Source organism: Meriones unguiculatus, chromosome 12 (assembly GCF_030254825.1).
Source record: "Meriones unguiculatus strain TT.TT164.6M chromosome 12, Bangor_MerUng_6.1, whole genome shotgun sequence".
Lineage (NCBI taxonomy): Eukaryota > Metazoa > Chordata > Mammalia > Rodentia > Muridae > Meriones > Meriones unguiculatus.
Genome location: NC_083360.1, coordinates 17,340,170 through 17,366,903, shown reverse-complemented (window position 1 = coordinate 17,366,903; position 26,734 = coordinate 17,340,170).

The following is a 26,734-nucleotide window of genomic DNA, read 5'->3' as shown; positions in this document are numbered from 1 at the left end:
CAGTCTTCATGACCCCTGCCAACAGGAGTCTCTGCTAGAGTCACCCCCATATCCTCCCAGAGGCCCACTCTGTTGCAGGTCTCCGGCTTGTATAAGAGATACCCCTCCCCCTGGTTTCTCCTCTCTCTGCAAGCCCTCTCTCCTCCTGCCACTGCTTTCCCCATAGCTGATCCTCACCCTCAATTCACTCAGTGTTCCCTCTCTTACCCTGTTCTCTCTTTAACTACTTCCTGTGACTATTCTATTCCTCCTGAGTGAAAGTGGAGTGTCCTTCCTAGGGCCCTCCTTGTGACTTAGCTTCTTTTTTAATTTATTTTATTTCTTTATTAATTATAGTTTATTCACTTTGTAGCCTATCTGTAGCCCTCTCCCTCATCCCCTCCCAATCGTGCCTTCCCTCCTTCATCCTTCAATGGCCTTCTCCAAGTCCACTGAAATGAGAGGAGGAGCTCTGATAGGATCAGAGATTCCCTCTGACCCTAGTGTATCAGTTCTCATCAGGACTGTCATTCATAGTCTTCCTCTGTAGCCTGGTAAGACTGTTCCACCACTGCGTTCATGTCAGAGACAGTGCCTGTTGCCATTGCTAGGGAACCCACTTGGACATTGAGCTGCCATGGGCTACATCTCTGCAGGGGTTCTAGGTTACCTCCATTCATGGTCCTTAGTTGGAGTATCAGTCTCAGAAAAGACCTCTGGGCCCAGATATTTTGGTTCTGTTGTTCTCCTTGTGGAGCTCCTGTTCCCTCCAGGACTTTCTATCTCCTCCTTCTTTCATAAGATTCCCTGCACTCTGCCCAAAATTTGGCTATGAGTCTCAGCCTCTGTTTTGATATCTTGCTGGGTAGAATCTTTCAGAAGCCTCCTGTGATAGGCTCCTGTTCTGTTCCCTGTTTTCTCCCTCTTCCAAAGACCTTCCCATTTGCCTTTCTGACTGAGGATTGATCATCTTACCCATGGTCCTGTGTGTAGTGCTTCTCTTCGATAGCTCAGCTGGTAGAGCATAGGACTGTAGTTAGACAGTTATTTAGCTTCTTTAGGTCTGTGAATTGTAGTATGGCTATCTTGTATTATGTGGCTAATTTCTGCTTATAAGTGAATACATAACATGTGTTTCTTTCTGGGTCTAGGTTACCTCATTCAAAGTGATCTTTTCTAGTTCTATCCATTTGTCTGCAAATTTCTTGTTTTCTTGATTTTACCTGAGCAGTATTCTGTTGTGTAAATGTACCAGGCTCCTTTCTCCACATCCTCACCAACATAAGACATCACTTCAGTTTTTTATCTTAGCCATTCTGAGGGGTGTAAGATGGAATCTCAGAGTCTTTCTGATTTGCATTACCCTGAAGACTAATGTAAGTGCTTCTTAGCCATTCAAGATTCCTCTGTTGAGAATTGTTTAGCTCAGAATCCCATTTTTAATTGAATTGTGTGGTTTATTGGTGTTTAATTTTTTTGTTTTTTTAAAAATATTTTGGATATTAGCCCTTTGTCAGATGTTCGATTAGTGAAGATCTCTTTCCAATCTGTGGGCTGCCTTTCTGGTTTTGTTGACAGTGTCCTTTGCCTTACAGAAGCTTTTCACTTTCATGAGGTCCCATTTATTAATTGTTGATCTTAGAGCCTGTACTGTTGGTGTTCTGTTCAGGAAGTTGTCTCCTGTACAGATAAGGTAAAGACTTTTCCTCCTTTTCTCTTCTAATAAATTTAGTGTATTTATGTTGAGGTCTTTGATCCACTTGGACTGAGTTTTGTGCAGTTTAACAAATATGAATCTATTTACATTGTTCTATATGCAGACATCCAGGTAGACCAGAACCATTTGTTGAAGAAGTTTTCTATTTCCTTTGTATGATTTTTTTTCTCCTTTGTCAAAGATCAAGTGTTCATAGTGTGGGTCTTGGTCCATATTTCTGGGTCTTTAATTCAATTGCATTAATCAACCAGCCTTTTTCTATGCCAGTACCATACAGTTTTTATTACTATTGTCCTATAGTACAGCTTTAAGTCAGGGATGGAGATACCTCCAGCAGTTATTTTATTGAATAGGATTATTTTAACTATCCTTGTTTTGTTTGTTTGTTTTTCCATATGAAATTTGTATCCCTATGATCTCCTTTAGTTGTTTTATTGCTCTAGCTAGAACTTCAAAGAGACATGGAGAGAGTGGGCAGCCTTGTCTTGTTTCTGAATTCAGTAGGATTGTTTTGAATTTCTCTCCATTTAATTTGATGTTGTCTATTGTCTTGTTATATATTGCTTTTATTATATTAGCTATAGGCCTTATATACCTGATTTCTCCAAGATTTTATCAAGGAGGGGTGTTGGATTTTGTCAAAGGCTTTTTCTGCATCTAATGAGATGATCACTAGAGATTTCTTTCAGATTGTTTATATAGTGAATTGCATTGATGGATTTTTGTATTTTGAATAATCCCTCATATCTGAGATGACACTTATTTGGTCATGGTGTATTTGATGTGTTCTTGGATTCAGTTTTTGAGTATTTTCTTGAGAATTTTTGCATCAATGTTCATGAGGGAAATTGATCTAAAATTCCCTTTTTTTGTTGAGTGTGGTGCCCGTGCATCTGGGGCATGGATGTTCAGAATTGAGATGTCATATTGGTGGATATTTTCTTTAATGAGTATGAAGTGTCCTTCTCCATCTCTTTTGATTAATTACAGTTAAAAGTCATATGAAAGGGGAGGAGGTCCTCCCCTATCAGTGGACTTGGAAAGGGGCAGGGAGGAGATGAGGGAGGGAGGGTGGGATTGGGGAGGGAATGAGGGAGACAGCCAGGATACAGAATTAACAAAATGTAACTAACGAGAAAAATAAAATTATAGAAAAAAGGAAAAAAAAAGTCTATTTTATTATATATTAGAATGGCTACTCCAGCTTGCTCTTGGGCCCATTTGATTGGAAAATCATTTTTCCAGTGCTTTACTCTCTCCATATCTCTTCAACATAGTGCTGGAAGTCCTTGCTAGAGCAATAAGACAGTTGAAGAAGATCAAGGGGATACAAATTGGAAAGGAAGAAGTCAAATTATCACTATTTGCAAATGATATGATAGTATACATGAGTGTTTTTTTTATTAGGGAATTGAGTCCATTGACGTTGAATGATAATAATGACCAACGACTGTTAATTCTTGTTATTTTGATGTTGGTGGTGGTAGAGGGTGTTTTGTGTGGTGTGTGTGTCTGTGTGTACTTTACTTCTTTTCATTTTGCTGTTGTGAGGTCATTTTTTACCTGTGTTTTCCTGGTAGTAGTTAGGCTCCTTGGGTTGGAGGTTTTCTTCTAGTATCTTCTCTAGGGTTGGATTTGTGGATAGATACTGCTTAAATTGGTTTAAGTCTTGAAATACCTTGTTTTCTCAATCTAAGGTGATTAAAAGTTTTGCTGGATCAGTAGTCAGGGCTGACATTTGAGGTCTCCTAGTGCTTTTGGATATCTGTCCAGGCCCTTCTTGCTTTCAAAGTCTCTGTTGAGAAGTCAGGTATAATTCTGAGAGGTCTGCCTTTATATACAATTTAACCTTTTCCCCCTGAAACTTTTAATATTCTTTCTTTTTTCTGTACATTTAGTATTTTGATTTTTATTTGGCTGGAGAATTTTTTTTTGTCCAATCTATTTGGTGTTCTGTAATCTTCTTGTGTGTTAAGAGGCATCTCTTTATGTTGGGAAAGTCATCCTAAATGATTTTCTGAGCCTTGGAGCTGGGAGTTTTCTCCTTATTCTATTCTTATTATTCTTAGGTTTGGTCTTTTTATAGTGTCCCAGATTTCTTGGATGTTTTCTGTCAGGAACTTTTAGATTTAACATTCTCTTTGACTGGTGTATCAATTTCTTCAATAGTAACTTCTACATATGAAATTCTCTCTTCCCTCTCTTGTATTCTGTTGGGGATGCTTGTGTCTGTAGTTTTTGATCTCTTCCCTAGGCTTTCTATCTCCAGGATTGTCTCATTGTATTTTCTTTATTGCTTCTGTTTCTGTTTTCAGATCTTGATTTTTTTTCATTTCTATCACCTGTTTGTGTTTTCCTGTATTTCTTTTTCTATATTTTTATAATAAATTTTATTTTTTATATTAATCACAGGTTATTTACTTTGTATCCCAGCCATAGCCTCCTCCCTCATTCCCTCCCAATCCCACCATCCCTACCTTGTCTTCTCCCTACCCCTGTCCAAATGCACTGATAGGGGAGGTCCTCTTCCTCTCCCATCTGACCCTAGCTTATCAAGTATCTTCAGGACTGGCTACCAAGTCCTCCTCTGTGACCTAGCAAAGCTGCTCCTCCCTCGGGGTCGTGGGGAGGTATTTCTTTAAGGGAGTTATTTTCCTCTTTCAAGGACTCTATCGTTCCCATAACATCTGATTTAAGATTGTTTTCTTTTGTTTCAATTGTATTAGTGCATCCAGGGATGGCTGAAGTAGGGTAGCTGGGTTCTGCTGCTGCTTTATGGCCCTGGGTTTTGTTGCTTGTGTTCTTATGCTGACCTCCAGCCATTTGGCTGTCCCTGGTGTTAGCAAGCCTGGCTGTGCCTGAGGATAGCTGGCCTCTAGGATTGTAGGTATAGCTAGTGGTGCCAGATGATAGCAGTCCTTTTTTTTACTTGGGCTGTAGAAAATCTGTGCGAGAACTGTGGTCTCTGATGGCTACACGTCTCTGGGATTGCAGATGGATATGGGGACCAGGAAATGCGGTACCCAGAAAGCTGTTAGTCACTGATGGGTGAAGCTCTCTGCTGCTCCCTGATGGCTGCTGTTCCCAGATGGTTGCCTGTCTTTGAGAATACAGGTGGAGATGTGGCCCAGGAAGGAGCAGGCCCCGAAGATTGTTCTTGGAGCATGCTGAGGGAAGTGGGAACATATGGCCCAGGGTTGACGCTGCCTTTAGTCTGGCACTAGCAGGTCTTGAGATGGGGAAAGGTTCTCTCTCATCTGCTGATCACCAGTTGGTGCTGATCCCAGGAAATGGAGTATGCCTCTGAGACAGAGCTTGGAGAGTGCTGGGGGAATTGGGGTGGGGGGTGGGAATGGATGGCTCAAGGGAAATTGTGCCTGCAGGCCTTTACAGCCATGCTCTAGCAGGTCAGGAGTTTGGGAAAGGTTCTCACCTGCTGTTCCTGATATTTGCCCATCACAAGAAATGTCGTGAGATGCAGAGATGGAGCATATAGCATGTGGGGGTGGAGAAAGGCTGCATTGTTTCTTCTATGCTCTGGAAAGACTGTCACCCACCCCAGGAGGAGGTGATCAAAGAGCCTGCCACTGAGTTTTTGTCACAAGACATCCGCTGCTCCCTTTAGTAGAGAATGCACATTGGGAATGAGCTGCCTATGGGCTAGTCCCAAAGAAGCTAAACAACAAGAATTACACTGAGGAAGATGCTTAAAGCTCATTCAGAAGAGCAAGCAGGATAGACATTGGAAGTAGAAGACCAGAAACAGTCAGGGGCCTTCCCCAAGGGGCCTCTTAAAGACTCTTCCCATCAGGATTTTGAAGCAGATGCTGAGACACATAGCCGAACTTTGAGCAGAGTACAGGGAATCTTATGGAAGAAGGGGGAGAGAGAAAGGTCTGGAGGGGACAGGAGCTCCACAAGGAGACCAACAGAGCCCAAACCTCTGTGCCCAAGGGGGAGGGGAGGCTGCAGAGACCAAAGTTCCAGCTAAGGACCATGCATGACCTAGACACCCTGCTCAGATGTAGTTTTTATCCATTTTCTGCATATATTTAGTAACATTAAGTATACAAATCCTTTGACTAATTGGCTTATATATAAGTGGGTTTTATAAAATTTTCAAATTGATAATGTAAAGAAGTGAAAAAAAAAAGCCTCCGTATTGATTATGCAACTTACAACATTGTTCACTTTATTATTCAAAATCCTTTCTTTTATAATAATTTTTATTTTTTATATTAATCACAGGTTATTTACTTTGTATCCCAGCTGTAGCCCTCTCCCTCACTCCCTCCCAATCCCACCATCCCTCCCTCATCTCCTCCCTGCGCCTTTCCATGTCCACTGATAGGGGAGGACCTCCTCCCCTTCCATCTGACCCTAGCTTATCAGGTCTCTTCAGGACTGGCTGCAATGTCCTCTTCTGTGGACTAGCAAGGCTGCTCCTACCTTGGGGGGCAGGGGGCAAAGAGCCAGCCATTGAGGTCATGTCAGAAATAGTCCCTGTTCCCCTAACTAGGACACCCACTTGGATACCATAGGCTATATCCGAGCAGGGGTTCTAGGTTATATCCATACATGGTCCTTGATTGGAGAAACAGTCTCCTATGATGTAGGAGAAAACAAGTAACAGGACAGGAGTATACCATAGAAAGCCTCTGAAAGACTGTACCTAGCAGTGTAGCAAAGCAGATATTTTTTTTCATCAATTACACTTTATTCATTCTGCATCCCCCCATAAGCTCTTCCCTCCTCCCGTCCCAATCCCACCCTCCCTCCTCCCTCTGCATGCATGCCACTCCCCAAGTCCACTGATAGGGGAGGTTCTCCTCTCCTTTCTGATCTTAGTCCATCAGTTCACATCAAAAGTGGCTACATTGTCCTCTACTATGGCCTGGTAAGGCTGCTCCCCCCCAGGGGGAGGTGATCAAAAAGCAGGCCAATCAGATTATGTCAGAGGCAGTCCCTCTTCACATTACTATGTAACCCAATTGGACTCTGAACTGCCCCTACATCTGTGCAGGGGTTCTGGGTTATCTCTATGAATAGTCCTTGGTTGGAGTATGAGTCTCTGGGAAGTTCCCTGTGTTCAAATTTTCTGGTTCTGTTGCTCTCCTTGTGGAGACCCTGTCCTCTCCAGCTCTTACTATTTCCCAGTTCTTACATAAAATTCCCTTCACTCTGCCCAACAGTTGCCCATCAGGCTCAGCATCTGCATTGATAGTCTGTAGGGCAGAGCAAAGTAGATATTAACACTCATAACCAAACCTTCGGCAAAGTGCAGGGAATCATATGAAAGAAGGGGGAGTTAGTAAGACCTGGAGAGGAGAGAAACTCCACAAGGATCAAAATCCTTTTTAGTGAACTCTTAGCTTATGTACAAAGATTAATAAGTTGTTAAAAATGAAGATAATTTTAGCTTTTTAGTTCAAATTTAGATGCCTTTTATTTATTTTTGCTTACCTAATTCTTTTAGCTAACATTTGCCATCCTATTTTGAATAGAAGTGATGAGCCTCAGCATCTTTGCATTGTTGCTGATGTTAGAAGAAATGGTTTCAGCTTTTACCACTGAAATAGAGGTAATTGAGTATTTTACACATACAGCGTCTTATAGACGATTCTTTCCCTCTATTTCTGGATTACTGCATGTTTTGTTACAAAAATGCATTTTGCCAATATATTTTTTGTGCTTATTTGAGATGATAATGTAATTTTGCTCTTAATTTTATTGCAGAAATGTTATCATAAATATTGATTTTTTTATGTATTGAACTATCTTAGCATCAAAGGCATAAATCCCACTTAGTCATGATATATTACTCTTTCAATACTGTATGGCATTCTGTTTGCTAGTGTTTCATAAGTATTTTATATCTATGAGCACCAGAGAAAGGGGCATGTAATGAATGATTTTTATATTTAGAGCTAGAATAGTTGTTTTAACAGTTTTGTGTGCTGATATAATCTGTTCACTATCAAGTTATTTATAATTTTGTTTTTATATATACCAAGAATATTGTCTACTTTCTTTTTTTCTGCCTTTAGTATTAGATTTATGCTACCTTTATAAAATGTATTGGGATTTCTTTCCTGTCCTTGCATTTTTTTTTTTTTTTCAATGCAGTTTATTCAGGAACATTGAACAATCCTCGGACCCCGGGGAAAGCCAGCCCACAACCCAGGCGTGCCACGGGGGCAATGCAGATAGGTCCACATACATGGAAGCAAGCCAGATCCTCGGCCTTAGCCAAATGTGGAGTTGTTCCTGACAGAGAGCACTCACCATCGGGAAGGTGGAAGGCAGAAACCAGCTCCATCTTTAAGGCATAGCATTCTGCAGCTCTCTACAGTTCCCCCTTTTTGTTTTAGACGCATCAGGCAAGAGTAGAGGTCTGATCTCTGATATTAGAAATAAATTGGGACTTTGTACAGATGTTCATTTAGGTGTCATCCACCCAAAGAGCATCGGACCCGTCCGATACCTTTTTCTCAGAGGCGGGACCTGGGGCATCAACCCGCATGCAATCAGACATGCTCTTCTCTGGGTCCAAAGCGGCTGACCCTGAGTGCAGTGCTTAGCCTCGCATCCTGAGCGTATCATTTTAGCTTTTTATGGTATCCAACCATGCTTGGGGAGAATGTCTTGCTTGAATGGCTGTAAAGGCCTGAATGATCATGGCTGCATCACACTGTTGTGAGACTCTAATCTTGCATATATACCACAGGCAAACCAAGGAGACCAACACCAGAAGGCCTGCTAACACTCCCATGCCCGCCCATTCCTTCAGATGATTCATGGCTGCAGCAATCCATGTTGATAATCCTGTGGCTAGTCCTGCGTCCACTCCAGTAGAATTTACTGTGACAATGGCCACTCTCAGCTGCTCCATCGTAGTATCGAATTCTCCAGTCCAATTACCTAAAATATAGCTCGACAATTGTTTAGACAGATTTGCAGCGCAGGAAAAATTCTCATGTTGTATGCTAGTGACACAAAGTCCAGCATACTTTCATTGACAGCCAGGTTGAGCGATTTGCCATAGGGTATCAATTTGCTCCTGCAAGAGGTCAATCCTCTGATTGAACACCATCAAGCTTCCTTTTAGTTGAGCATTAATTCCTTTATGTACAACTAAGGCATGAGCTACATTGGCTAAATGATTATTCAGGGTCTGAGCAGTCTGCCCAGTATGATTCATGGCTAATGCCCTGGTGGTAGCTCCAACAGCCGTCAATGAGATGGTAGTAACAATGGTGGCTGTAGTTCCAAGATCCCTTTTCTGTCTGAAGAGAGTCATTTAAGAGTATGAGAAACTCACATTGATGATTTTTTTTTAATTTAATAGAATTGATCAGTAAAAAAATCTCTCTGTATATATTTCTTTTTGTGTGGCTAGGACTATTGAAAAATGTTTTATTAATTCTTTGATAATTTTTGCAATATGTTTTGATAATATTGTCACTGCTTTCCATATATCTTCCCAAATCCACCTCTCTTTCCTAATCATCCTAATTCTAATCTTCTTTTGTTAACCAAATAAGTGTTTTTACTTTCTGCTAACATTCTTTGGTGTGTGCCATACAGAGAGATGTGCTCCACCTAACTGAAGTAACCTTCTCACAAAATAACTTATGTTCTCCCTCTCAGCACCAATCAAAAACATCTCAAATAGGGATAGAGATTTTTGTGAGCCATTTGCTCCCCTCAGTACTCAAATATATATACATATATATAGTTTTGAGGTTGTATACATCTGATGTGCTGTCATAATTACTGTGTTTTCAATTTTTGTTTTGTTTTATAATCTCACTCTTTCAATCTTTTCTTTGGTGCATTTGTTTTAAATAGTACACTGTTTAATCTCCATATATTTGCAGATTTTCCAGTTTTCCTTGTGTCAGTGAAATATTTCTTCTTTCACTGTACCTGATAGCAGACTATGCAAATAACTGAAGCACACACTGATATAACTGAGGGCAAATGAAGGGCAAGCAAAAATAGAAATGCTCAATATTTCATTTTAATAGTTGACAAAACAACTAGGGATAAAATCATGATGGAGATGGAGAATGTGGGCAATGCAAAAGCTCAAATGGGTCTAACAAATATACAAAGAACGTTCCATCAACAAGAGGATGTTATGACATTATGTACAGACTCTTCTCAAGCATACTCGGGAATTATACAAGATAGCTCACACGTTAATTCACAGAACACTTAAAAGTTTTAAATAGTGGAAACCATAACTAATATGCCACCTTAGTTGAAAGTGGACATGGGAAATGAAATCTGTGAAATCTGATGAGGTTTAGTTTGAACTACAAAAGGAAAGAGTGGCTAGTTAGGAAAGTATTAACAGTTTTTCCATTCCAAAGAGCATGCTCATGATTAGCGGTAACCATGTAGCCCATCCTTGATACATCCTTACACATGCTCACAAATCCGCACTGTCTATTCAACCACAGTGTGGAGGGAAGCTGGAAATAAACCATTGTAAATAAAGCTGGACTACCCTTCAGAGCCCAGAAGCCTCTTCAGTTCAACTATAGTCCTCATCTTTAGAAGTGTATTACAGGATGCAATTTCTCTGCTAGAGAAATTGTCACCATCTTGTTCTCTGTCACAACTACGACTCATCAGTTACATTCAGTTCTTTTAGAGTGTCTTTGGTCAATCTTTGTTGTTTCTAGGGGTGAAGGCAAAGACTTTTGCAGGTTTGCTCTCTGATATGTCATCACGTTTTAGCCCAGAGCAAGTACCCAATAAATAATAATTACATGAATTAATGAATTAAGTGCAGTATTTTATCTTTAACTTTCACCTTGTCTGGAGTGCATATAAACACCTTCAGTATTAGACAGTAAATATTTTAGAGTCACAGTCAACTAGATGTGAACCAGTGTTCTTGATATTACTGGCAAAGTTTTGTAAGATTAAAAACTTCTTGTGGAGGTAGAACAAAAACACGGAATTTATGGTCTCAGCCCAGGATCCATTGTATTCTACTTCATGATTTCATGCTGAGAGTCCTTGGGGAAAACTTCTTTGAAACTATTTTGAGAATTCTGAACTATCAGAAGTAGGCATCTTATTTCTTTAAGATTCCTAATTATATAGAACTCTTGGGAGAAAATGGGGAGAGTAATGTCAGTACTGATAGTCTTTGAAGTCATAAAAACAATGTATCCTTACTTTGTTATTCTGAAAGTATATTCCACTCATTTCATGCTTTCCCACTGGTTAGAATTCTGGGTTTTTATGAATTCCCCTTCATATCTCCATCCTAAACAGCATTCTCCTCTCTTTCCAGCTATCACCTCATCTGTAAGGCAGTGCCATTTTGCACTGCTCCAGTTAACATGTGCAGGTTGCTATCACCAAAACACAAGCCTTCTCAATAGTGACTGCTGCTAGTGCTCTGCTGATATTCCCTAAACACGTTTATGAGTTCTTCCTGGAGCATCTATATGCTGTACATTGATTAGCTCAGGTTTCTAACTTTAAGGGGTCTGGTTTTGGTGTCCTGTGTTACTTGACAATTTGGAGAAGTGCCTGGTGATTTTATGCCTTCCTTTCTACACTCTAGAAGATGAAATACAGCTCCACAGCATCCACTGAGATGAAGTCACAGGTATAACTGATGCTATAAAGATATCTCCACAGGAAGTCAAAGCTGTATGGCTGAAATAATTCCAGTGCTTGCTTTCTTATTCCCTTTCCTGTTTCTTCTACCTCTTTAATAAGTCATTTGCTTCCAATTTATATACCTAGACCATGCCTCAAAAGAAACTTTACCTTTACCATTAAGTTTCTGTCTCCTAAAATCTGTACTGCTAAATCTCTGATGGCTAAAATCATATGGGTCTCACACAAGTCCATTAACCTGCTGAACATTGAACTCATCTCCTTGTATCCCAAACATATTTGTGTCTGTGTCTTTTTATCCCAATAAATTACATTATCGTTATTACAGCATTCAAACTAATAGCCCTAGATGTTTTCTCTTCCCTCTGTTTAATTGTTCTTCTATTTTGTCAACATGATCATGAACTTCCAAAATTTATTTTATTGATGTGACATGGCTTTCAGAGTAAAACCTTATGTTTTCACTTGAGTCTAATAATCTTCCTTATCTCCAGTCTTTCCTAAAGGTAGATGTTATCAGTTTCTGTGCCTTATTTCTAACACATTTTCATACCAGATACACTCTTACAATCAATTCTACAACCTTCTAGTTTGAAATATGCTAGTTCCTTTATGCATTCTTCCCAGAACTACCACTTTCAACACTCTTTTCTCTCTCCTCATGTTTTACTCTACTCATTGCAAGTACTGTTGACCTAGCAGACACTAGTCTATACAGCAAAGACTCTGGAATCTAGAGGCAAGATAATCAACTTCTTGGTAGTTCACAGTTTGGTCAAAAAGACATGTCAATTGAATAATCAGATGAGTGTAAACCTAGAATTGTGTCAAAGTTTTAAATAGAGTCTAAATAAAGTTTAAAGAGCAACACTTTTATAATGAAGTAATAATGTCTGAGTTGGATCTGAAAACTTTGCATTAAATTAACAAAGGAAAGAAAAGCACATATGTCACGCATAAGGGGAAGCCTTAAATATGGGTTGATAACCAACTTAGGAGTGTTTATCTGGCTTAATTTTGTGCATTTATTCAAGCAATATTAATACTCATTTTACATTACTACTAATAAAAATTACTGCTACTACCACTATTGACAATTTAAGAAAAACTTACCATGTGCTATTATAAGCAGTAAATTCATTACAAAAGTTTGTATATATACTATGCATGAGACATATTGTGTTGAATGCTAAGCACTTCCTGACACAGTATTTCTGTGTTTGTGTTATTCAATGCTATTGGGATCCTTTATACATTATTGTAGTAAGGTTTCTATTGCTGTGCAGAGACGCTGTGACCACAACTATGGTTATAAAGGAAAGAATTTAATTGGAGCTGGCTTACAGCTTCAGAGACTTAGACCATTGTCATCACAGTAAGAAGCATGACGGTACTCAGGCAGTCTCGGTACTGGAGAAGTAGCTGTGAATTCTACATGTGCATCTAAAGACAACAAGAAGGAAAAGACATTGAGCCTAGAATGTGCTTTTGAAACCTCAATCCCACCCCAAATGACATACTTCCTCCAAGACCACATCTACTCTAATAAATAGTGCCACTCCTTAAGTATTTAAATATATGAACTTATGGGGCCATTCCTATTCAAACCAGCACATGGACATACAGTTCAGGTTTGAATGTATAACCGAGACTGTCAGCTAATATTAACAATTAGCACATATTCTTATATATTTTAATTTTTTGAATGTACTGATAAAAAGGTATACATCCTGATTTATGACAAAATTATATTCCAAAAAACCTGGAAACTCCTGGTAAATTCCAGGAGAGTTTTCAAGAGCTATGTGAGACCAGAAATGACAGCTTCCTTTCAGGCCTACCTCAACAGAACTTCAGTAGGCATCTTCAGTGAGGTTTATCATTCGATGTGTGTAGACCAGTTACTATGGGCTAAGTACGGTGCTACTGTAATATTTTTCTTATTAAAACAAAAGTTATTTTATTTGGTTTATGTTTTTTGTATTTACTCACAGTTATAATTTTGACATCAGTTATTTATTATTTTGTGTGAAAATATTCATGGTTTATAAAAATAAGTGACTTTTAAATGTCTTTGGGGAGAATTTTATTCAATTAAATTGATTAACTTAAGAATTTATTTAATGTTGTTTACTCATGTTGGGGAGACTTCATGGGCATAACTCCAGACATTTCTAGAAACAGGATCTCACACCTCTTACAACCATTCCCTCCTCTTTTCCATAATAATCCCTGAGGCTCCGACGTTCCAGTTTTATGACAGCTGTATACATTAGGACTGGTTGTATTCACCCAGAACTCTGCATTTGGATTGATTGCGCGTTTTAGATCCTTACCACCAGGTATGATTAGTCTAGTGTCTACATTTAAACCACCATATATGAATGATCTGCCTTCTGTTTTCTGTGTATGATTCATCTAGTTTCTACCTTCCCACTACGGTACAAAAATAATCTTGGTTTTAAATTCCCACTGGAATATATGAATGACACTGGGTTTTGGCAGTTGGCATTGGCAATACATTTTACTGGACCTATATATGGGTATATATGTACAGTATATATACATATCAATATAATTCATATATCAACATGTATGACTAATGATTTAATGTAGTTTTATTTTTCATTTCCCAACTGGGTAGCACTTACAGAAAATGTTTCATATGCTCATGTCTAATATGTACATACTTTTTAATAGAATATTTCTTCCTTTTATGAATGTCTTCAGTATTAATATGATGATTTTGCCTGGCCTGAGCCAAAAGATTTTCCACTAGTTCTTTCTACAAGTTTTGAAATTTTCCATTTTAAACTTAGTGTGCAATTTAAGTAGTTAATTTTTGTATAAGATATACGTCTTTCATCAAGGCTCTTCAGTGATATTTTAGTTTCTGGTTTTTTTTTTTTTAGTTTGTTTGTTTCCCCTAACAATGCTCATGTGCTGCAGCTCTATCCTGAAAAGGTTGTCTTTTGACGCTGGGCTGACACCATCAAAAGTTAATATGGCATGTCTGTGTGGATCTATTTCTAAGTTTTTCATTATGTTTCATTGATCTATATGTCTAACCTTTGTCGATACCACAGAACCTTGATGATAGCAGCTATACATAATGTCTTGAGAGAGGATAGAGCAGTGATTCCTACTTCATTCATCTTTTCTTAGCTCTGCTTAATAATTCCAGTTCATTGGACTTTCAGTATCAAAGGTACAATATCTTGATTTCATGCACATGAAATCCATTGCTATGGCTTTGACAGTATACTCTTTTGTGTGTGTATATCACATTGATTGTCGTCGTTCCCATGTGTGTCTTTTGAGCCGTGTAGAGTATGTGTGTTTCTCCATTTCATAGTTTTTCTATCACTGTTTTATAGTTTTCAGCACATAAGATATGACAACGTGTTCTTATGTTTAGTCCTGAGCACTTGCTTTTCAAACTGAGTATAAATGGTGTCCTATACGACACTATTGTTAACATGTGCTAATTAGTACATAGGTGTGCAGAGGTGTGAAGAGTAAGTGACAAGGGGGAAAATAAAAGTGATATTTTTTATGTTTCTCTTATATTCTGATTGTGTTATCTTTGCTCAATTTATTTTATATATTTTTTAGATTTTTCCATATAATTATAAAACCTTCAAATATAAGGCAGGGGAGTTTTGTTCATTGTCATTGATGTTTATTTAATTCCTTTTCCTAATCTCATATTAATTACCGAAGTTTTTGGTGCTTTATTGTGCTCAGAGATTTAAAATAAGTGTCTCTGCCTTTCTACTCATCCTGTAAAGGAAAACTTAGTTTTTCACAGTTAGGTATCATGGTTTGTAGACATTTACCAACTTCAGAAAATGACTCTGAATTTACATTTTTTTTTCTGAAAATGTTAGCCTGTTTGTGTGTTGACAATTATAATTTGGATATGTGCAACAACATTGCTAAATGCTTTTTCCTTAGCTTGATTATACAGATTATATTGCCTAAATTTTTCCAAGGATCATCACAATAAAGAGAGTAGAAAGATAAAGTTTACCTTAGAATTCAGCATTTTATTCCCTTATTTTTTTCCACTGTAATGCCCAGACTACTCATCAAATTTCTTACTTTTCATAACATATTTTCAAATTCTAATATTTTATTCCTATTTCTTGTATCTACTATTTATTGCTGAACTTTCCTTTTTGTCTCTTTATTTCTACCATGTCGAAAATTACTCATTGAAACTTACTTTTTGATGCTTTTTAAATTTTTAAATACATAAAACGAATTTTAATTTCAGTAATGCATTTCAGATGATAAATTCAAGAGCTACAAATAAGTAAAATCAATTTAAAATAATCAAAAGTTAAAACAATAACTTAAATGTTGAAGTCTAAAATTGAGAAGTTATACCTGTAGGCAGTGTTTGGGGGGTTTTAAAAAAATTTATTTATTTCTATATTCACTTTGTATCCCCACTGCAGCCCCCTCAATCTTTCCCTCCCAGTCCCACCCTCCTTCCCTCTTTTCCCCCTATGTCCTTTCCCTAGTCCTCTGACAGGCAGGACTTCCTTCCTTTCTATCTGACCCTAGCCTCTTAGGTCTCATCAGGGCTGACTGCATTATCTTCCTCTGTTGATTTAAATCTCCTTAATAGGCAATTCTAGCATCTGTGTCATCTCAGGCTTGAGGTATAGCAATTGTCTCATCCTATTCATTTTGAAAATTACCTTATTGTTAATTACTAGTGAATTTTTTCAACTGAATATTTTACCATGATGTTATGAGACTCTGGTTCTTATTTGAACATTGATGTTAACAGGACTCCTCTGACTCAGATTCTCTGGAAAAGAGGGCATACTCCCAAGTGGAGATGGAATTCTTATTGTGCATTCAGCCTCCTCTGAAACCCAAAGGGAGGTGTCACTCATATTCTTGGCTTTGATGGGACTTTGGGCTTTCCACCAAATCTCTCCTAACACTTCTTGGATGAGAGATACAAGTCTCTAACTGATCACAGCTAATCCAACTTCACAAAACTGGGACATGACCCCATTGCTGCTAATTGCCATAAAAGTCCTTATTCTCTCTAAGTCTTCTCTGATTTTCATACAACAAGAAGTAGAGTGGTGAATACTGCTGCTGTGTGGAGGTTTCCCACTTGGTCTCCAGGTAGAGTCCTCATTACTGTCCAGTAGAGGGGAACCTCTCAGCTGCCCTCTTGAACTTCTCAGACACACCCTCAGCAGGAGCTTCATGCTGCTCATTGCAGTCTGACAGGGCAGAAATCAAGGTTTTTCTTCTAGAGCCTTTATGTGGAAGTGGGATGCTATATGTGTGTGGTGAATCAATAGTAATTGAAAAATTCCATCTTGCATTCCAGTCTTCATGATTAAAGAAACTTAGCATTTCACAAGTCATTTGTACCTCTTAGAGTTTGTACAGCACTGGCTTTCACAGCTCATGGTGTACAGTAAAAGAAGGAATGAAACAAAAGCCATTAAACTTACCTTTTCACCATTCCTTCACTACCATTCTCCTCTTCTGGTCAGTCTTTTCTTTGCATTTTTGGAGTCTTTTATATGGAAAAGGTTTTTCGTTTATTCTTAAAAGAGGAAACGAACAAAGACTATCTGCTTTCTTAAGAAGCAGAAGTGTTCATAAGCAATGACTTATTTATTCAGAGAATGTTCATTGAGTATTACTGCTTGGATGTCAAATCTCTTCCACAGGCTACTGTGTTTGATCACTTGGTTCCCCAGCTGGTGGTCTTGTGTGGTTGATCTGTGGTACCTTTAAGAGGTAGAGCACAAAGAGAGGAAGTGTGTGAGTGGGCATTGCCTTCCTAAATGTAGACCGCATATGACCTGCTACCTCCTATTCTTGGGGTATGACTTTATCTCCTCATTGGCCTGTATCCTTTTTAAGCCCTGAGTCATAATGCATTCTTTATACATCAAGTTGTCTTTGTCAAGTATTTTGTCACATCAATAAGAAAAGTAACTAAATATTAACTATCAAGTGATATTAAATGACTGTGATGGTTGTATCTTCAAACCTTTAAGAATCCAGTAAGACATACCATAAAGAGATACCAACTGTTGTTAGGAACTACTGAAGTCAGTGTAGACTCTATATTTCTACATCATATAGAAATATAAACTATATTAGTTTTAAATAAAACTGATAGAGGAAAATAATTTTAGTAAAATCTAACTAGAATATTTCATTTTAAATAAATTCACTGTAAACGAAATGACATTTTATTCAATCCCTACTAAGTACATGATTAACACAGGCACGGCTAAAAATTATGACCATAAATCTGAATTATAAATTCCGACTGTAAGGCAGTTTCTTACTGGTGAACACGCTTGCTTCTTTACTTTTCTCGCGAGTGTTTATGCTTTTTCTCCATGATTCTTTAGTAGTGCCATAAATAACAGAGCAGTATAGCTTGAGTATAACTTGCTGACACATCCTTGTGAAGACTGGCCTGTGTAATAGTGCTTATGAAACTCTGAAACAGCTCGCCATTGCTTCACTACAGAACGTCCCACTGCTCTGCTTGCCTTGGATTGAGCTGATTTCATTGTCCACCATCCTCCAGAGAACGTGCTGACATTTTTAATTTGATGGGCTGCTGAGAAACCACAGCAGGGTATAGACCAACCCATCAATAGTGAATTGAGGAGTTCATTGATGTAAAGAGCTAATTAGGTGACTCTGAAGAGAGTAACCTGATTGCGATCCATGTGACTTTTCAGAGCTCACCCCGGAGGCCAGTGCCTGAGAGGAATAGTAAATGAAGAAAGTTGTTTTCTGCCCTCCCATGGCTCTTCTTAGACCTTCTCTGTTAAAAGTAAACAACAGTTCCCACCCTTCCCCCATGATGTAGAGTTCACAGTCAAACATGGCATTTTCCTTCACAGATTTTGAAAGAGTCCTCAGATTTCCCACAGAAGATTCTAAGAACTTGCCTTCAAATGGTTGATGAAAATATAGGCTTTGTTTTTCTATTTTCCTTTGGAGCTTGAATACTATGAAAATAACATTATCCACTGAATATGTACATGTGTGTATGTATAACATATAATACCTAAGTGGTTTCCATTTTATATAATTTTTCTTTTTTATTTTTATGATTTTTTTATTAATTACACTTTATTCATTTTGTATCCCCCATAAGCCCCTCCCTCCTCCCCTGCAGATCCCACCCTCCTTCCCCTTTCTGCATGCATGCCCCTCCCCAAGTCCACTGATAGGGGAGGTTCTCCTCTCCTTTCTGATCTTAGTCTATCAGTTCTCATTAGTAATCTATGGTGGGATCTTGAAATTATGAAGGAAGAAAATTTGTACGATCTTTATTTCATTTCTAATCATGTGACTGAGTACTTACAGATTGTATTATGTGGTGGTCTTTTTTCACTACTTAAAGGGACATTCACTCACCACTAAAATGAACAATTGTTTTCTGCTATCATGATGTCTTTTAACTTTTACGTCTTTACCAAACCTAACTATTCCTCAATGTACACAATCTGCTATTCCTGTTCATTAAAGCTCCCCTTGACTGCCACGGCAAGCTCAACTATTTGTCTTTTATTCATTGCCCTTGAAGCATGGTTTTTCTGGATCACCATTCCAACCATTTGCTTGAGACATTTTTCAGCATGCCTGGTCCTTGCCTCTGTACTTACTGCTGATATTCTTCATTGACTCATTCCTGTTGGATCTTAATTCGTTTCATAGTTTGTTGTTTGTTTGTTTGTTTGTTTTTAAAAAAGCTGCTTTAGCATAGAGAGTATAATTTCTTTCGGGTATTTATTGAGTCCTGAGCATTTTTAAATTTTATATTTTGTAGGTACTAATTTTTCTCATAATCTCTAAATCTAGATTTATTATATTCATCATTTGAAATTTTTAATAAAGGCAAAAGACACGGAATTAATATAAAGTGAACTAACTGGGAACTGACTGATGTGAGGCTTTTTCACTCTTGAGCTGAGAGAATGTTTCGCTTACGTCTACCACTGCACTTTTTATAATCAAATATGAATTCATTATAGCTAATTAATGTTTGCTTTAGAGGAGGAAATTATGGTCTAAGTAAATGAAAGTTTACAGTATAGCTTCAGAGTGTAGTTTATTATACCTACAAGGTATAATTGTGGTGCTTATAAATTTGGTGCAAACCTAAAACTAACATGTATATCTGTCCAATGGATGCTGATGCTTCTTCATATATCTACGTGTAAGCATACCTCCTAGCACCCAGCTCTATGCTTGCTCTTTTAGGAGCTTCTCCCATTTCAGCTATGACAGCTGAGATCTCACAATATTTTAGGTCAAAAAAGAAAAGTAATGTCATCTTAATTCTCCTTAGGTCCTTATCCACACTTAGCCCATCAGCAAATCACGAAGGCTTTACTGACATAGTCAAAATTCAAATTTTTCTTCCAATCCCCACAGCTCTCACACTATGTTGTGGGGCCACTGTTATCTCCCACCTGTAATAACCTCTCAACCTGACACCATGAAGTCTATTATAAACAGTATTCAGAGGAGTCCTGGTCAGATATAAATCACATCACATTTATGTACTGCAATATACCAACTGCTTCCCACTGGAGCTGGAAAAAAAGCTAAAACACTTTCTGTGATTTACAGAGTTACATGATCTTGTGGCTTCTCTGTTTCACATCTCTAAAACATGTCACTTAATTCTGCTCCTTGGACAGATCTCTCTGGGAAAATAGGCCTGATCTGCACCAAACCTGCACTTGCCTCAGTAATTTGTACCTGCTACTTCCCTCTGTCAGAAATTCCCTTGTCTGATTAGCTACACTTTTGAGAGTGAGAAAGGACATAAGTGTTGATAGTCTATGTAAATTGTTCCTAATTTTGTGATCCTTTAGTAATATTTCTCATAAGTAAAGAACTGATTGTTCATAACAAGGAAATAAATATTTCTCAATGAAAAATGAATTTTAAAATAATAATATTATATTAGTGAATGCATATGTATATACATTTGTGAATGCCTGTAATCCTGGTACTTAGGAGGTTGAGGCATAAAAAGCATTATTTCAAACCCAGATGGAGATAAACAACAAGTTTGAGAGCAGCTTGAGCTACAGAGAGAGGCACTAGCTCTAAACAAACAAAAAAAATGAAGTTAAAGGAAAAGGGTTGAGGGTTAGTATGATTAAGATGAGTTGCATTAAAATCTTAAAGAATCAATAAAAAATAAACAAGAAAATAAATATTGACAAAACTGTAACAATGCATTGAACACACAAAATGTATAAGATAGCATGGAAGCCAGGAAAATTAATTGTGAAAATATAACTTTCATAATGTTGACAAGTTTTGTGAAACATAGTGTGCTAATTTACTGAAACTAATTTGATTATATTGTGTTCAACAGTAGATACATTTACACATTTTGTATTTTGTCTGTTGCTGAACTTATTCTTTTGAATTATCCACAATAAGCCACAACTTCTGTCTCTACCACGATCACTTAATTTTCTTATCAACAATGAAATTGTTCCTTATTTTGATGGGAAAAATAACATAATGGTGCACCTCAAGCACCTCAAGACATTTGCTACTAAATGTCTTGCCAAAGAAGTATGGATATGGATAATTGATAAATAAAAGGTGGGAAATGTCCCCCCAACATTTATTCACTATGTGAGTGTGACACAGAAAACATGATTTTGTCTGGGGAGCCCTTATTCTGTGATATTCAGACAGTGCTTTTACCCATGATCTTTTCTTATTGAAATAATGGGAATACCCATGATATTATCTTACTTACCAATTGATATCCTCTATGGTTTCTGCTGGTAAAGAAGAATGAAAGCATTAATGATGCAGAAATGCAAACTGACTCTTACTAGCAAGATAGTCATTCAGTCTATAGCCCTAAAGAAGCTAAACAACAAGGAAGACCCTAAGGAAAAGGCTGAAACCTCATTCAGAAGGGCAAACAGGATAGACATAGGAAGTAGAAGATAAGAAACAGGACAGGAGCTTTCCACACAGGACCTCTGAAAAACTCTACCCATCAGGGTATGGAAGGAGAGACTGAAACTCTTAGCCAAACTTTGGGCAATGTGCAGGAAACCTTATAGAAGAAGAGGGATATAGAAAGGAACTCCCCAAGGAGACCAACAGAACCAAAAAAAACCTGGGTCCAGGGTGTCCTGCAGCGACCAATATCACAATCAAGGACCATGCCTGGAGAGGACCTAGACCCCCTGCTCAGAGGAAACCCATAGGCTACTCAGTTTCCTAGTGGGTGCCATGGTAAGGGGATCAGAGGCTGTCCCTGACATGAACTCAGTGGCCTGCTCTTTGATCACCTCCACCTGGGAAGTGCAGCTTTGTCAGGCCACAAAGGAAGATGATACAACCAGCCCTGATGAGACCTGATAGGATAAGGTCAGATAGAAAGGGAAGAGGTCCTCCTCTCTCAGTGTTCTCGGGAAGGGGGAGAGGGGAAAAAGAGGGAGGGAGGGTAGGACTGGGAGGAGAAGAGAGAGGGGGCTACATCAGGGATACGGGGTGAATATATTGTAATAAAAAATAAGTAAATAAATGAAAGAAAATAAAAGAGATAGTCACTCAAAGTTTCCTAGTTTAGAAGATAAAAACCTCAAGATGAAAATTTAAACTTCAGTAATTCTAATATAATTTAAGACTATGTCATCAGGCAGTTTGTCTACATTCACAAACCACAGTACAGAAGATGCCCTTGTACTTCAGATTTTGCAAGGCAAAACATGATAACCATGTGGAAATTATACAGTTGATTTAACTGAAAGATGAATATTTAAATGATGAGAAAAATGGAATTTTAAAGAAGTTGCATTTATGCTAGGACCAGTTTAGTAAGGTGGAAGCAATATAATTCAGGTAGAGAAACTTTCAGGAGTAAAAAATAGAAACAAGAATGTCATGGGCTTTTCAACCAATCTCAAAATCCTTTAATTGACTGAAAAAGCATATATGTTGAAGTATGAATGTAGATGCTCATGAAGAAATAGTCTAGACATCAGATACATGAACAAACAGTGGTGCCCATTAAGCAGATACCATCATTCTCACCTGCCAATTATCTAGCTCAATTTCACCCAAGAACACAATATGAGCCAGAAACTAGATCAGTATTTTCATTTTTTCATCTTCACTTAAAATGATTTGGCTACTTTTCCACCATCCAAGATTCGTTTTATACTCTTTGATAAATAATTTAAATTTCCTCACGTGTCCTTTTATCTCTCAAATGAAATGATGACTTGAAGCTCATTGGTGTATCAATTAAAATTCAATTTTTGTATAATAATTATAGGATGAATATTTCTTGTTCTTGGCTATAAATTTTGTTTGCAAAATTGTGTAGCTTTCTTATTTAGAATTTCACCGTTAGATGGCACACAAATAAGAGGACAGTTCATGACACTTGATTTGAGCATATATGTAAATCTTGTACTACAATCATTAAGTTTGAATTTTCTTACATCAATTTAAAGAATAATACAGATACATTTTTCTTCTGATTTTTTCATTTAAAAAAGTTGAATATATAATTTACTTTTATTTTTGTGTTTAAGTGATAATCAAGAAAAGTTCTAGAAAATAATACTGAGAGAGTTCATATGTTTACACTAACAAATTTTGATATGAATTAAAATTATAATTCAAATCCACATTATGTTTATAAAAGCACAGTTTAAGTCAACGGTAAAAATATTTATTTCTTATGGAATAATAAGTGACATGCGGGCACAATATGCAATAAAAAGCAATGCTGTGCTAAGTTGTATCAAGTGTTAGTGTTGGAAATAAGTGATTAAAGAAAAATTCAAGTAGTTATGCTGCTGGATTCAATACTGTATTAAAGTATTTGTTGGTGTTAGTTATATGATAATATTTACTTGGTGCTAAATTTTTTAAAACAGGCAATTGTAGATGGTTCTATATATTTAACAAAAAGTATAAGTCATGAAACAATAAGCATAGAAGTAGATAAAGATCTCAGCAAGTATGGTAAAAAATAATGAGCGACCGAAACCCCAAGTCACAGTATAATTACAGGAAAAAGAGTACACATCAAACTGGACAAGACCTAAATATAGATGACCACGAAAAAATATTGCTTTGAACTATGTGGGTCTTCATCTATGCCTTATTATTTGGTTTTGGAATTTCACAGCAGTTTGGTAAGTCACCTAAAAGCTACATAATCTAAGAAGATGGGTAAAATGGAGAGGTATACAATGACTACATAGGATATAGAGTGTAATGTTTATTGTCTATTCATTTTCAACATAAAACATACACAATCTATTGTGAAAAGTTAAAAATTATTAAAACTTTTTTTAATTACAATTTATTCACTTTGTATCCCCCCATAAGCCCGTCCCTCCTCCCCTCCCGATCTCACCCTCCCTCTTCCTTCTTCGTACATGCCCTCCCCAAGTCCACTGATAAGGGAGGGCCCCCTCTCCTTCCTTCTGATCTTAGTCTATCAGATCTCATCAGGAGTGGCTGCATTGTCATCTTCTGTGGCCTGGTAAGCCTGCTCCCCCCTCAGGGGGAGGTGATCAAACAGCAGGCCAATCAGATTATGTCAGAGGCAGTCCCTCTTCCCATTACTATGTAACCCACTTGGACACCAAACTGCCATGGGCTACATCTGTGCAGGGGTTCTAGGTTATCTCCATGCCTGGTACTTGTTTGGAGTATGAGTCTCTGGGAAGAACCCTGTGTTCAAATCTTCTGGTTCTCTTGCTCTCCTTGTGGAGTTCCTATCCTCTCCAGATCTTACTATTTCCCACTTCTTACATAAGATTCCATGCACACTTCCCAACAGTTGGCCATAAGTCTCAGTGTCTGCTTTGATAGTCTGCAGGGCAGAGCCTTTCAGAGGCCCTCTGTGGCAGGTTCCTAGCTTGTTCCCTGTTTTCTTCTTCTTCTGATGTCCTTCCTCTTTGCCTTTTGGGATGGGGATTGAGCATGTTAGTCATCGTCCTCTCTTTTGATTAGTTTCTATAGATGTACAAATTTTAGTAGGTTTATCCTATATTATCCTATATTTATCCTATAGACATATACCCTATGTCTATATGAGTGAGTATATACCATGTGTATCTTTCTGCTTCTGGGACAGCTCACTCAAGATGATCCTTTCCAGGTCCCACCATTTACCTGCAAATCTCATGATTTCCTTATTTTTCATTGCTGAGTAATATTCCATTGTGTAGATGTACCACAATTTCTGCATCTATTCTTCAGTTGAGGGGCAACTGGGCTGTTTCCTGCTTCTGGCTATTACAAATAAAGCTGCTACAAACATGGTTGAGCAAATGTCCTTATTGTGTACTTGAGCCTCTTTTAGATATATGGCTAGGAGTGGTATGGCTGGATCTTGAGGAAGCGCTATTCCTAGTTGTCTGAGAAAGTGCCAGATTGATTTCCAGAGTGGTTGTAAAAGTTTACATTCCCACCAGTAGTGGAGGAGTTCCCATCAAATTACCAACACAATTATTTACAGACCTGGAAAGAAACATTCTCAACTTCATATGGAATAACAAGAAACCCAAAATTGCTAAAACAATCCTCTACAATAAAAAATCTTCTGGAGGTATCTCCATTCCTGATCTTAAGCTGTACTATACAGCAACAGTAATAAAAACTGCATGGTACTGGCATAGAAACAGAAAGGAGGATCAATGGAACCGAACAGAAGACCCAGAAATAAACCCACAAACTTATGGACACCTGATCTTTGACAAAGATGCCAAAACCATACAATGGAACAAAGATAGCATCTACAACAAATGGTGTTGCTCTAACTGGATGTCTACATGTAGAAAAATGAAAGTAGATCCATACTTACCACTCTGCAAAAAACTAAAGTCCATGTGGATCAAAGACCTCAACATAAAAACAGACACATTTTCGGTTAGAAGAAAAAGTGGGGAAGACCCTAGAACTCATTGGTACAGGAGACAACTTCCTGAACAGAACACCAACAGCACAGGCTCTAAGAGCAACAATCAATACATGGGACCTCATGAAACTGAAAAGCTTCTGTAAAGCAAAGGACACTGTCCTCAAAACAAAGCGACCGCCTACAGATTGGGAAAGAATCTTCACCAACCCTTTATCTGACAGAGGACTCATATCCAGTATATATAAAGAACTAAACAAGCTGAAAAGCAGCAAACCAAGTAATCCAATTAAAAAATGGGGAATAGAGCTAAACAGAGAATTATCTGTAGAGGAATATCGAATGGCAGAGGAACACTTAAAGAAATGCTCAACGTCATCAGCCATTAAGGAAATGCAAATCAAAACGACCCTGAGATTTCACCTCATTAAAACTTATGTATCAAACAGAACATGATTTCCAAGTAATGTTTCCATTCCAAGCCAAAATTGATATAAAGACAGTGTCTTAGTTTGGGTGTCTATTGCTGCAATGAAACACCATGACCAAAAACCAAGTCAGAGAGAAAAGGTTTTATATGGCTTACGCTTTGGTAACACTGTTCATCATCAAAGTAAGTCAAGACAAGAACTCAAGCAGATTCATGACCTGAAGAGAAGAGCTGATGCAGAGGCCACAGAGGAGGGCTGCTCCTTGGCTTCCTCCCCATAGCTTGCTCGGCCTGTTCTTCTAGAACCCAGGACCACCAGCCCAGTGATAGCACCACCCACAAAGGGCTGCTTTCTCTGCCATCAATCACTAATTAAGAAAACAGCAAGAACTTATGGATGCATTTTCTCAATTAAGCTTAACCCTTTTCAAATAACTCTAGTTTATGTCAAGTTGACACAAACTAGCCAGTATACAGAACATTAAATAGTGTCAGCCTCATGGCTGCTGAGATAGCTCAGCAGGTTAAGGACTCATGACCTAAACTCTGATGACCTAATTTTGATCCCTGGGACCCAGATAATATAAAAATGACTCCAGCGAGTCTTTTTTCTGACTCCCATCTTCATACCATGGTACGTGCGAAACAAATAGCTGATATGAAATGATAGCAGGTTGAACAGGGTGTCATGGGACATGTCTGTCATCCCAGCATTCAAGGGACAGAGCAGGTGAATCACTATGCATTCTAGGAGACCCAGAGCGACATTATGATAACTAAAATGAGATCCTTTTGAAACCATAATGATCGTAGAAATGAAAAAGTACTACGCAGCCAGTACATATAACAGTGCTAGTAGAAGGAAACATCCTATAGTTCGTTATGAAAAACTAACTCTGCAGAGTCAAATAAACTTCTTAAACAAATAATCTGATTTTAAAGAACAGCTTTCATGGAAATAAATGATTATATAAAATATGTCCTAATAATCATAGTGCATCCATATTAGGGAGTA